This window comes from Helianthus annuus, chromosome 4, assembly GCF_002127325.2.
Source record: "Helianthus annuus cultivar XRQ/B chromosome 4, HanXRQr2.0-SUNRISE, whole genome shotgun sequence".
In the NCBI taxonomy this organism is placed as follows: domain Eukaryota; kingdom Viridiplantae; phylum Streptophyta; class Magnoliopsida; order Asterales; family Asteraceae; genus Helianthus; species Helianthus annuus.
Genome location: NC_035436.2, coordinates 85,117,059 through 85,130,492, shown reverse-complemented (window position 1 = coordinate 85,130,492; position 13,434 = coordinate 85,117,059).

Below are 13,434 nucleotides of genomic sequence, written 5' to 3'. Positions count from 1 at the left end.
TCTACGCGAACGACGCGTAAGGTAGCATAAGCTACCTAAACGGGTCGTAATGGGTCGCAAGCACTTAGGTTAGGTTTCATTTTAGTATGTAGGCTTTGTTAAACCATATTTCACGAGTCTCCATACTCGTTTGGTTTACGAACCCGCATACTATCCGATCCTTCCGATTTTGGTCCGGTATATTAATATAGCTACCTATTAGGTGCCGTTTGATATTCCGTGATCTCTAGCATTATCTGGTTATTATACAAGAACTCCAAAGCAATCTCAGGTGAGTACATTGAACCCCTCTTTTACTGTTTTCCAAACTGTTTTGGGGTGAAACACATGTGCCTACTTGTTACTTTCATGCTTTCCATGTTTTCACATCATATACCTGCTATGTTCGTTAGTACATTATAGTACATGATTTCATTACATTTCATGCTATGTATGCCCATTGTGTGCGTACTTAGTACATTGTTTACATTACATTTCATACTACGTATGCCCATTGTGTGCGTACTTAGTACATTGTTTCACATTACATTTCATGCTATGTATGTCTATTGTGTGCGTACTTAGTACATTGTTTACATTACATTTCATGCTACGTATGCCCATTGTGTGCGTACTTAGTACATTGTTTTACATTACATTTCATGCTATGTATGCCCATTGTGTGCGTACTTAGTACATTGCTTTACATTACATTTCATGCTATGTATGCCCATTGTGTGCGTACTTAGTACATTGGTTCACATTACATTTCATGCTATTTATGCCCATTGTGTACATCACATGCCTTCATTTTGTTATGACATTTGGTTTGTTTAACATGGAACAATACATTCATTAACATTAGCTACGCCGTTCGTTAGTAGGTAGTGGTACCATAGGAATTGACAACTCCCGTTCCTGAAATCCTGGTTTTGTTTGGATTGGAAGGAATGACCGAATTCGATATACATAACTTAGATAAACCTTTGATTTGTTTAAGGGTTTATCGCCACAGTCTCAAGGCTTGAATGTATGCATATTTCACAATACCGCATAAATGTTTATACCAGTAGAGCATGCGTTGTTCCACAAAACATAACGTTGATTTAAACCATGTTTTACTTCAACACCTTGTTTGTGTGCATTTTTACATATGGTTTAGTTGATACATTTCACTTACCATACAAGATATATTTTGGGGTACACATTACATGATCTACATTAAACATAAACATTTTGACATTGATATACATACTTGGTGGTTCACATTGAACATAGACATTTCGATATGGTTTACACAATAACACTTGACAATTGATTTATACATGAACAATTTACATGGTGGTTGGTTTGGGTAAATGGTTGGAGTAACGTGGCGTATGTAATATGATACAAACATGGTGGATACGCCGCTGGTACTTACTATATATAAATGCTTGTATAATATTGCATATCGTAGCGTCCTAAGTCATTTCAGTTTAGACACATTACATTTTACACAAATAACATACTCTTCACAAGACATTATTTTTACAAACAACTTATCTTATTCAACTCATTTTACTTGGTTACTCGTTTAACCTTACACTTATCTATACATATAATCTGACATTATCGTTTTTCAAATGGTTTACAAAGCAAGACAAATTACAAGGTTCATGACTGACTGTTATTAAACATTTCTTTAAAACTCAAGTCATGAATCCCATTTTCACAAAACCTATGTATCTCACAGGCATTTTTATGCTGACGTACCTACTTTCACATGTGTTTTCAGGAGCTATCGTGTAGGATGACAATGGTGACACTAGGGCGGACCTGTGCCTTAGAGACTAAAAATGAAGATAGACTAGTTAATTATGTTATAAACTCTTTGTTTTCCTGTTTAAGACAATGTAACACTTCTGTTTAATAAATAAAATGTAACTTTGATTTCCATGGTTATGAAACAATTAATTCTGTCCACAACACTCCCCGGCGTTTCCGCCGCGGTTGCACGTTATACGCGGCCGGGGTGTGACAGAAGAGTTGGTATCAGAGCCATTGGTTATAGGGAATTAGGTTATTAGTAATGCATTGACCTAGACTATAACTTTCTAGGACCGTAATGCAAGTTATCTTGTGTTTAGATTTTAAAACATGCACTTCACCTATCATTAGGTGATAACCACAACGAGAATTTTGATTCCGAATCCGCTTTGAAAATTATTCATCTGTTCTGGGATGATTGATTACTAGGTTTTGAACCCTCTGTTATATGGTTTTGAACCCCTTTTGAATTTTCAAAAGTCTCGTCAAGGTTTTCGGGTTTTAATAGTGTGAACACGTGCGAACTGGAAGGGTGAATGCCTGTACCCTGAGTTTTCTGTCTAAGGCTAGAGTGTTCGTACAAATCCACATAATCGGACCAGTCACTCTTACCTGGGAACTCTTGGGGTGAGTGTTCACTTATAGGCGAACATGTCTTCGCGATACATTATTTTTGACCCGCTTACTTTGACTAGACATTTCGTGTCGCTTATTTGCTTTGCGATGCGTAACCACCATCTTTGCTTTTGTTGATTCTGTTTCATCTCATTCTCTTCATCCAATCATCTCACTCGTTTCCTTTCATGTTTTTCCTCTTTTAGAATGCCTCCTCGACGCGAACACCAGATAGCAACTGCCAAGCTGGCAGAAATTATTGCGCAGCAGATGGCTGCTCAATTCCCAAATCTCTTTGCTCAATGGAACCAAGCCAACAACAACAACAATGGTACATGCAATTTCAAGAACTTTAACTCGGCTAAACCACTCAAGTTTAGTGGTTCTGAGGGAGCAACTGGGCTTCTTCAATGGTTCGAGAGCATCGAGAATACTTTTCGCCACGTGAAGTGTCCGGATAATCGCAAGGTCGAGTTTTCTTCGAGCGTGTTTCAGAAGAGGGCTCTTACATGGTGGAATGGGGTAATGAGAGACCGTGGTGCAGATGTTGCTCTAGCACAGACATGGGCCGAACTAAGAGCTCTTATGATGAGGGAGTTTTGTCCTCGTCATGAACAATGAGCGTTGGAGAAGGGGTTTGATGATTTGAAACAAGATAGTGGCGAACACAGGGCATATACTGATAGGTTTGAGGAGTTGAGTCTACTTTGCCCGACTATGGTCGCCCCACTCAACAAGGCTATCGAAAGGTACATCGACGGCCTGCCTGACTCGGTACAAGACATTATTACTGGTAGCAACCCCACCACACTCCGTCTGGCAATCGAGTTATCAGCGACACTGACTGAGTCGCAGATTCGAAAGAATAAGTTACACAGGAAGGGTGACAAGGGCAAGAAACAGTCGTCTGATTAGGAAGATAGCAAGAAAGGTCAAAACAAGAAGGGAAAGGATTCTGGTTCATCAAAAAGGGCAAAGAAGCGTAAGGCTTCCCAAAATTTTGCTGTCACTGCCCAAGCTAACCAGGCAGCTCCCAACCAACCTGCACAGCCTCAAGCAAAGAAGCCCTACTCAGGAAGTGCACCTTTGTGCAATCGATGCAACAGTCACCATCAACCACAACATCAGTGCCGTTTCTGTACTAACTGTGGGAGGTCAGGTCATCTTGCCGATGTTTGTCGGTTTGCTCAAAATCGCGCAGTTCTGAACCCAGTTCAACAAGTTGCTCAGCCTCCTGCACAACAACAGGGTCAAGCTGCACGACCACAATACCCACCAGGTGCTTGTTATAACTGTGGGGATCTGACCCATTACAGAAACTGGTGCCCAAGGCTAGCAAACCAGAACCAGAATCAGAACCAGGCTCAGGCTCGAGGTCGAGTCTTCAACATGAATGCACAAGAGGCACAAGCAGACAATGAAGTGGTGAACGGTACGTTCTTTATTAATAATCAGCCAGCATCTGTTCTTTTTGATTCGGGTGCCGACAAGAGTTTTATGTCATTGTCTTTTGAGCCAATGCTTCGCGTGTCTAGAACGAAACTAGGTAAACCATTGACAGTAGAAGTGGCAAGCGGTGAACCCATTGTTCTTGATTCTGTTCTCCGCAACTGCCAGTTGAACCTTAACGACCATATTTTTCCTATTGACTTGACGCCTATGCAACTTGGAAGCTTCGACGTTATTGTGGGTATGGATTGGTTATTTAAGCATCGCGCAGAGATAGTTTGTTCTGAGAAGATTGTTCGTGTGCCGTTGTCGACAGGCGAGATCCTACAGGTTCGTGGTGAGAAGCCTGCCGGTGGTCTGAAACTCATGTCTTGTTTTAAAGCATGGAAGTATCCACGGAAGAACTATATAGGTTTCTTAGCATATGTTACAGCAGATAAAGGCAAAGGTAAGTCTACTTCAGATATTCTTGTCGTTCGGGATTATTCTGAAGTTTTCCCTGAAGAGTTACCTGGTCTACCTCCAGCACGCCAAGTCGAGTTTCGTATTGATCTCGTACCTGGTGCAAATCCCATTGCCAGAGCTCCATACCGTCTTGCACCGTCTGAGATGCAAGAGTTATCTATGCAGCTTCAGGAACTTTCTGACAACGGTTTTATCCGTCCTAGCTTTTCACCTTGGGGTGCTCCCGTTCTCTTTGTAAAGAAGAAGGATGGATCTTTTAGGATGTGTATCGATTATCGTGAGCTTAACAAGCTCACCATCAAGAATCGATATCCCCTACCTCGCATTGATGATCTCTTTGATCAATTGCAAGGCGCTTCTTATTTTTCAAAGATTGATCTGCGATCTGGATATCATCAACTCCGTGTGCATGAAGAAGATATTCCCAAGACAGCGTTCCGTACTCGTTATGGGCATTATGAGTTCACAGTCATGCCATTCGGTTTGACTAATGCTCCTGCTGTTTTCATGGACTTGATGAATAGGGTCTGCAAGCCTTATTTAGATAAGTTCATCATCGTTTTCATTGATGACATTTTGATATATTCTAAGACGCGAGCTGATCATGAGCAACATCTTCGTCTTACTTTGGAACTCCTAAAGAAAGAGCAACTTTTCGCCAAATTCTCCAAGTGTGAATTCTGGCTTAAAGAGGTTCAATTCTTAGGACATATTGTCAACGAACAAGGTATTCATGTAGATCCCTCCAAGATCAGTGCGATTAAGGATTGGGATAAACCTACTACTCCTACTGAAGTTCGTTCTTTTCTTGGTCTGGCGGGTTATTACCGCCGCTTCATAGAAAATTTCTCAAAGATTGCAGTTACTCTAACTGCTCTAACTCAGAATTACAAGCCATTTGATTAGGGAGTCAAACAAGAGGAAGCGTTTCTGACTTTGAAACAAAAGCTTTGCGACGCGCCTGTCCTAACATTGCACGAGGGCAATGATGATTTCGTCGTTTATTGCGACGCATCTAAATTAGGTCTTGGCTACGTCCTGATGCAAAGAAACAAAGTCATAGCATACGCATCAAGGCAGTTGAAGATACATGAGAAGAACTACACCACTCATGATCTTGAGTTGGGTGCAGTTGTCTTCGCTCTTAAAATTTGGAGACACTATTTGTACGGTACAAAATGTGTGGTTTTCACAGACAACAAAAGTCTTCAACATATCTTAAATCAAAAAGAGCTCAACATGAGGCAACGACGTTGGGTTGAACTTCTAAATGACTATGACTGCGAAATTCGCTACCATCCTGGTAAGGCGAATGTCGTGGCCGATGCTTTGAGTCGCAAGGAACGAACTAAGCTTCATTGTGTTTGTGTCCAATCTGTTATTCAAGCTCAATCCGATATCCAAGCTCGTATTTCTCAGGCTCAACAAGCTTGTGTTTCACAAGGTTTGATGGATAAGGAATTTCCTTATCACATAACACCTGCTCTGGAACTGAAGGACAATGGATCATATTACTTCATGGACCGCTTGTGGGTCCCGAGCCAAGATAATCTTCGTACCTTGCTTATGGATGAAGCCCATAAGTCTCGTTATTCTATTCATCCTGGCTCAGATAAGATGTATAAGGATCTTCGTATTCGGTATTGGTGGCCTGGTATGAAGAAAGACATTGCCTTATACGTATCCAAATGCCTTACTTGTCTTAAGGTAAAGGCTGAACATCAGCGTCCTTCTGGTTTATTGGAGCAACCAGAGATCCCAGTTTGGAAATGGGAAAACATTACTATGGATCTCATTACCAAACTCCCGTGCACAAAGAAAGGTCACGATGCCATCTGGGTAGTCGTTGATCGTCTTACCAAGTCAGCGCATTTCTTGCCAATCCGTGAGGATTTTTCGGCTGACAAACTTGCTCAAATCTATGTAGATGAAATTGTAGCTCGACATGGTATTCCTTTGAACATCATTTCTAACAGGGATGCTCGTTTCACTTCTCATTTTTGGAGAACCATGCAATCTGCTATGGGGTCCCAACTTAATCTGAGCACAGCTTATCATCCACAAACGGATGGCCAATCTGAAAGAACAATCCAGACACTGGAGGATATGCTTAGAGCTTGTGTGATCGATTTTGGTGGTAGTTGGGATTCACATCTTCCGTTGATTGAATTCTCCTACAACAACAGTTATCACTCCAGCATCAACATGGCTCCTTTCGAGGCTCTCTATGGTCGAAAATGTCGTTCACCAGTCTGCTGGAATGAGATCGGCGAGGCTCAGCTTACTGGACCTGCCCTCATTTTAGAGACAACAGATAAGGTAAAGAAAGTTCGTGATAACCTTCAGACAGCTAGAAGCCGTCAAAAGAGTTACGCGGACCTAAAGCGCAAGCCCTTGGATTTTCAAGTCGGTGATCGTGTATTACTTAAGGTCTCACCTTGGAAAGGTGTGATCAGATTTGGAAAGAAAGGAAAACTTGCACCTAGATACGTTGGACCATTCAAGATCGTCGAAAGAATCGGTAAGGTAGCCTACAGACTTGAGTTACCTCCTGAACTTGGAAATGTTCATCCAACCTTTCACGTCTCCAATCTCAAGAGGTGTTTAGCTGATGAGAACCTCCACATACCGCTTGATGAAATTCGTGTTGATAAAACACTGAAATTTGTTGAGAAACCGGTAGAAATCATGGAACGTGAAGTCAAGTGGCTTAAACGCAAGCGCATTCCTTTGGTCAAGGTTCGTTGGGAATCTAAGCGTGGACCCGAGTTTACTTGGGAACGTGAAGATCAAATGAAGGCGAAATATCTGCATCTTTTTCCACGAGTTTCCTCTAAATAAATTTCGGGACGAAATTTCCACAAGTAGGGGAGACTGTAACATTTGTGATTGTAATCATTGTGAAAAGTTCAGTTATCAATAAAACAATGTTATTTGATCCCAATGTTTGTTTGGTTGTGTTTTACATTTTTCATGTTTTGACTTTTGTTCAATTTCAGACTCTACATCGCTTTCTGGAGAATTATACGCAAACTAGTACGTAAACGTACTCAGTTTAATGCGACAAATACTCCGGAACATCAACATATACTCAACATACCTTAAATAACCTTTACATAACTTAGAAATAAGTTTTGAAGGCTTTGGTATGGCAAAAACAAGTTAATTCGCTTACAGGGACTAAACTTGACAAACTGCAAAAGTATGCCAATTTGAACTGTAACAAACATTCCGGAACATGTCCATAAGTTAAACATACCATAAATATCCTTTACATAGCTTAGAAATAGGCTTTGAGGGGTTTGGTATGCTAAAATAAACTTCTAGATCATTCAGGGACTAAAAGTGTCAAAAAGTGCACAAGTTTGCACTTTCGCGCATAACTTACGTTCTGAATACATCCGAACATCCAAAAATTTATGTAAGCATCCTTATGTTATGCCTTAGTGTATGGCATGAGAAAAATCCATTCGTCGCATCAATTGGATCATTTTTCGCGCTTATGCGCATTCCGTCGTAATTAACCGAACATCGCGACCGTACGGCCAAACGAACCGACATCCGAGATATTTTTGAGCACATTTTAAGTTCCCTATACTTTAACTTCATTTTAGAGCTTTGAAATGGGGTTAACAGGGCTTAAACGTGTCAAAAATGCATCAAATACCAAGTTTTGGGGCTGCAGGGACCAAAACTGCCAATTTTGAAAGTTGCTGACTTGCAAGGTCCTTACGGTCTGTATGGACCTTTGCTTATGGTCCGTAAGACATCCCCAGAACAGCAGATTCAGTTTTAAATGCTGTTGCCTCTTCAAGTTAGTGAAAGGTCAAAATGCACTTGCCTCTTCACGCCAATTTGGGGCAAAACTGATGCTCCATAAGTATTTCAACAAGTGTATGGACAAGATCATGGCACGATATTCGAGAAACAATCCTAACGGTTATGCTTTTCCTATAAATAGCCCCCCCATTCTTGTAAAAACCCACAAGAATCTGATCTAAAAGCTCTAAGTTGAAGTATTGCTTCATACCTGAGTTTCTTTGATCAAGATTAGCTTTCGGGGACCCTTTGTAAGTGTTCCTTCGTTGTTTTATCGCTTTTCGAGTCCGAAAGTCGAACTATGTTTGACTTTCTGCATTGACCAGTTTATGGTCGATGCGAAGTTCGTTGGAACTTCATAACGTGAGCGTGATCACGATGGTTATAGTCCATGGCGACTGTACCTACTGATTACCACGTTTTTCAGGGGGAGTCTACTGGACATTATTTTTTACCATTTCATGAATCCTGGCTGCTTCATTTTCAAGCTCAGGTATGGTCCAGTTTTTGTACATGTGTTTCTCCCCCTTGTATTACTTGGTTGCCATGATGCTTTCAATGTAGTCTTTTCTAAGAGTTTCATCTGCTCTTTCTGAAATTTGTCGACATACATTCTTTGCAAATTGTTCTAAGGATCTGACTTGTGTGAGCAAGAATTGGTAATTCTGCTGAATTTCTTTATCAGATTTTCCATGAGCATTTCTTTTTGAGATATCTTCTGCTTGTTTAGCTTTGACTTCCAAATATTCTTCAATATTGTTTGGTCTTGGATATCCTTCAACTAATGGCAAACTCCTTTTAGCAGGGTCATCCTCATAGTAAAATGACTTAATTTCTTCTCTGACTGTTTTGAGTTCAAGAGGAAATTGGACAGCTGCAGGAGGTAAGGGCTTGTAAATTTGAGCTGAAGAGAGAGGAATGGGTCTTGGAATTATGACAAGTGCTTGGGATTTTGAAGCTGTTAGTGGTGGTGATGGAGAATCATCATCTGGTATGATAACCCTTCTCCTTTTTATTTTAGGAGAGGCAGATGATGTTTTGGATGGAACAGTGGCAGGGGTTTGTGACTGAAAAACAGCTGTTGAAACAACTGATGTTTCAACCACTGTTGTCATTACAACAGATGTTTTAACATCTGCTGTCATCTGCTTTATGGCAGGAAGTGATGGTGGAGATGTTGTTTTTGGTGGTGATAAGGCACTGGTAGTGGTGTGTGTTGAAATGGTGTGTGTTGAAATGAGAGCAGTTGTTGTAACAACTGAGGCATCAGTAGATGTTGATAGAACAGGAGTTTCAGCAACTGTTTGGATGGAGGTTTGATGTTGGTGGCTTTTGGATGGTGGTTTTGGAGTATGCTTTGGAAGACTGGATGGTGTGGATTTGGGTTTCCTTACTTTTCTAGTAAGATTTCTTTTTGGAACAGGATTTTGATCATCCTTTTCACCAGAACAACCCTGCTCATTCAGCTTTATGAAGGCTCTTTTCTCCTCATTCCACCTTGACAAATCCTTTGCCGCTCTATCCCTTTTTACACTTATGATACCATCATCAAGTGCATTATGGGTAACATCAACCTTCTTGCTTCCATCTGGCAAGGGAATTTCTCTGAGCATTGCATCTTTTTCTGTATCAAGGTATAGCCCATTATCAATCCCTTTCTTTATCCACTCCTTAATTTTCTCCCCTTTTTTGGCATTATCTGAGGGGATTTCATCAATGAAGAGAACTGTCGGAGGAGCAGTGCCAGTGGATGTCAACAGATGGGCCTTGATAGCCTTGATGTCATCTTTTGTATCCTTGAACCTAGACTCTATTGCATGTTTGAGCTCTTGAACATGTTTTTCATGCTGCTGCTCAGCCATTTGGTGTTGTTGGTGAAGAAATGGTTGAAATAGATTCCAGAGCTCATTTGTAGCATCTGCTGGTGGTGGAGCAAATACTTGAGGTGGAACAGCAGTGGATTGTACCATTTGAACTGATAACAACTGTTACAGCATTTCTTTGATTTCTACAACAGATGTATCCAGTTTTTCAACTCGTTCCATCAATTCCTGGTACTTTAAATTATCACCCAATTTAATGGGATCATCTGATTTCCCACTAGCAGTGGTTGTATTAGAGGTTGAGGTAGGGAGTGTACTCCTAACATCAATCACTGATGCCCCTTTTTCTTGGTACTGGGGTCTTCTTCCTTCAACACTTGATAATCTTTTGATGGAACCAGTGGTTAATACAAACTCACTAGCAGATAACAGAGGTGTTATGGAAGGAATTGTCTCCAAGGAAGTCTTATTGATGTAACCACTGTCCAAGAGTAAACCTGTAGGTTCAACACTTGTAGTGGCTGCTTCACTTGGAATACCACCAAGAGTTACTTGTAACTCAAGGGGTGTAACCTCCTCAGGTTGTGTTGGTGGGTTAGCAAAGATTGATACATCAAGCCTAGTCTCATGTTGAGGTATTTTCTCATGAACAGGTGAGTGAGAAGGACTGGTTTGTGCTAGGTTCAAATCAATTGCATCCAACAGTAGTTTGGTGTTTGGGGGAATTTGGGATGTGAAGGTAGGTTTAGAAAGCGGAATTGCCCCGGGTATTGGGCTGTGGAGGATGGAAACGAGTGCTTCCAGAGCCTCATGATGTAGTGACCCTTTTTGTACAACCTGTTCTTTTTGTGAAGAGACAGGAGGAGTTTGAGGTATGGGTTGAGATATTTCTACCATATGCTGTAAGGAAGTAGCAGCAGTGGTTTGTTGTGACTTTTGTGCTATCACAGGCAGTTGCTCTGGTATCTCATCCTCCAGAGTTGCCTTTTTGATGGGTTTGGGGGGTTTTTGATTTTTCTTTTTCTTTGGCTTTTTGGTGATTGTAGGTGTGGGTTTCAAGGCAGTTGTTTTGTTACCTTGATCACCTTGAGCAGTGGGCTCAGCAGCAGATACCTGAGGAGCAGTGGTTGCTGCTAAAATCTGCTCAGGCACCTCTGCTTGTGTTTTGCAAGGTGTTGACATTCTTGTAAATGTTTCAGTGTCACACCCCGACCGCGTATAACATGCAACCGCGACGGAAAACGTCGGGGAGTGTTGTGGACAGAATTAATTGTTATACAACCATGGAAATTAAAGTTACATTTTATTTATTAAACAAGGGTAGTACATTGTCTTAAACCGGAAAACAAAGAGTTTATAACATAGTTAACTAAGTCTATCTTCAGTTTTAGTCTCTAAGGCACAGGTCCGCCCTAGTGTCGTGATCAACATCCTATGGAACAGCTCCTGAAAACACCTGTGAAAGTAGGTACGTCAGCATAAAAATGCCTGTGAGATACATAGTTTTTTGTGAAAATGGGATTCATAACTTGAGTTTAAAGAAATGTTTAATAACAGTCAGTCATGAACCTTGTAATTTGTCTCGCTTTGTAAACCGTTTGAAAAACGATAATATCAGATGATATGTATAGATAAAAGTAAGGTTAAATGAATAACCTAGTAAAATGAGTTGAATAAGATAAGTTGTTTTGTAAGACAATGTTTTATGAAAAGTATGTTATTTGTATAAAATGTTATACGTCTAAACTGAAATGATTTAGATAACGCTAAGATATGTAATATTATACAAACATTGATATATAGGAAGTACCAGCGCGTATCCACCATGTTTGCATCATATTAAATACTCCACGTTACTCAAACCATTTACCCAAACCAATCCACCATGTAAATTGTTCATGTATAAACCAAATGTCAAGTGTTATTGTGTAAACCATGTCAAATGTTTATGTTCAATGTAAACCACCAAATGTGTATGTCACTGTCAACGTGATTATGTTCAATGTAAATCATGTAATGTGTATCCCAAAATGTATCATGTATGGTAAGCGAAATGTATCAACTTAAACCATATGTAAAATGCACAAAACAAGTTGTTGAAGTAACACGTGGTTTAAATCAACGTTATGTTCGGTGGAAAAATGCATGCTCTATTGATATTAACATTTATGCGGTATTGTAAAATATGCATACATCCAAGCCTTGAGACTGCGGCGATAAACCCTTAAACAAATTAAAGGTTTATCTAAGTTATGTATATCGAATTCGGTCATTCCTTCCAATCGTATCAAACCCAGGATTTCAGAAACAGGAGTTGTCAATTCCTATGGTACCACTACCTACTAACGAACGGCGTAGCTAATGTTAATGAATGTATTGTCCCATGTTAAACAAACCAAATGTCATAGCAAAATGAAGGCATGTGATGTAAACAATTGTACTAAGAATGCTAAGTAAACATACGAAGCAGAAATGTTTATGTAAATCAATGTGCCCATATGCTGAGTAAACATATGCAGCAGAAATGTTCATGTAAATCAATGTGTCCATATTCTGAGTAAACATATGCAACAGAAATGTTCATGTAAATCAATGTGTCCATATGCTGAGTAAATATATGCAACAGAAATGTTCATGTAAATCAATGTGCCCATATGCTGAGTAAACATATGTAGCAGAAATGTTCATGTAAATCAATGCACTAAGTACGCACACAATGGGCATACATAGCATAAAATGTACTGAAATCGTGTACTATAATGTACTAACAACATAGCAGGCATATGATGTGAAAACATGGAAAGCATGAATGTAACAGATAGGCACATGTGTTTCACCCCAAAACAGTTTGGAAAACAGTAAAAGAGGGGTTCAATGTACTCACCTGAGATTGCTTTGGAGTTCTTGTATAATAACCAAATAATGCTAGAGATCACGGAATATCAAACGGCACCTAATAGGTAGCTATATTAATATACCGGACCAAAATCGGAAGGATCAGATAGTACGCGGGTTCGTAAACCAAACGAGTATGGAGACTCGTGTAATATGGTTTAACAAAGCCTACATACTAAAATGAAACTTAACCTAAGTGCTTACGGTCCATCACGACCCGTTTAGGTAGCTTATGCTACCCTAACGCGTCGTTCGCGTAGAACGCGTTCGGAACGCCTAACATCGCGACCACAAGGTATAACCTCGGAAGGTTATAGCTATGGTCACCTAATGGGTTTGGTCGGATACTAATGATCGACCAAATGGTTCGGGTTCGAAAGTATAAGCGATGGTTTAGATCGCTTACCTTACGACCCTATATAAGCACTAAACTAAAAGTGACGAGCTAAGCATGTTAGAACATGCTTAACTAAGTTTAGAAAACAGGTTTGACATCAAAACAAACGGCTTTGATGCCCACGAGTAGTCTGGTTACAAAATATGCAAGAATGCACATTTTGGCCGAAACTACGATTCGTCA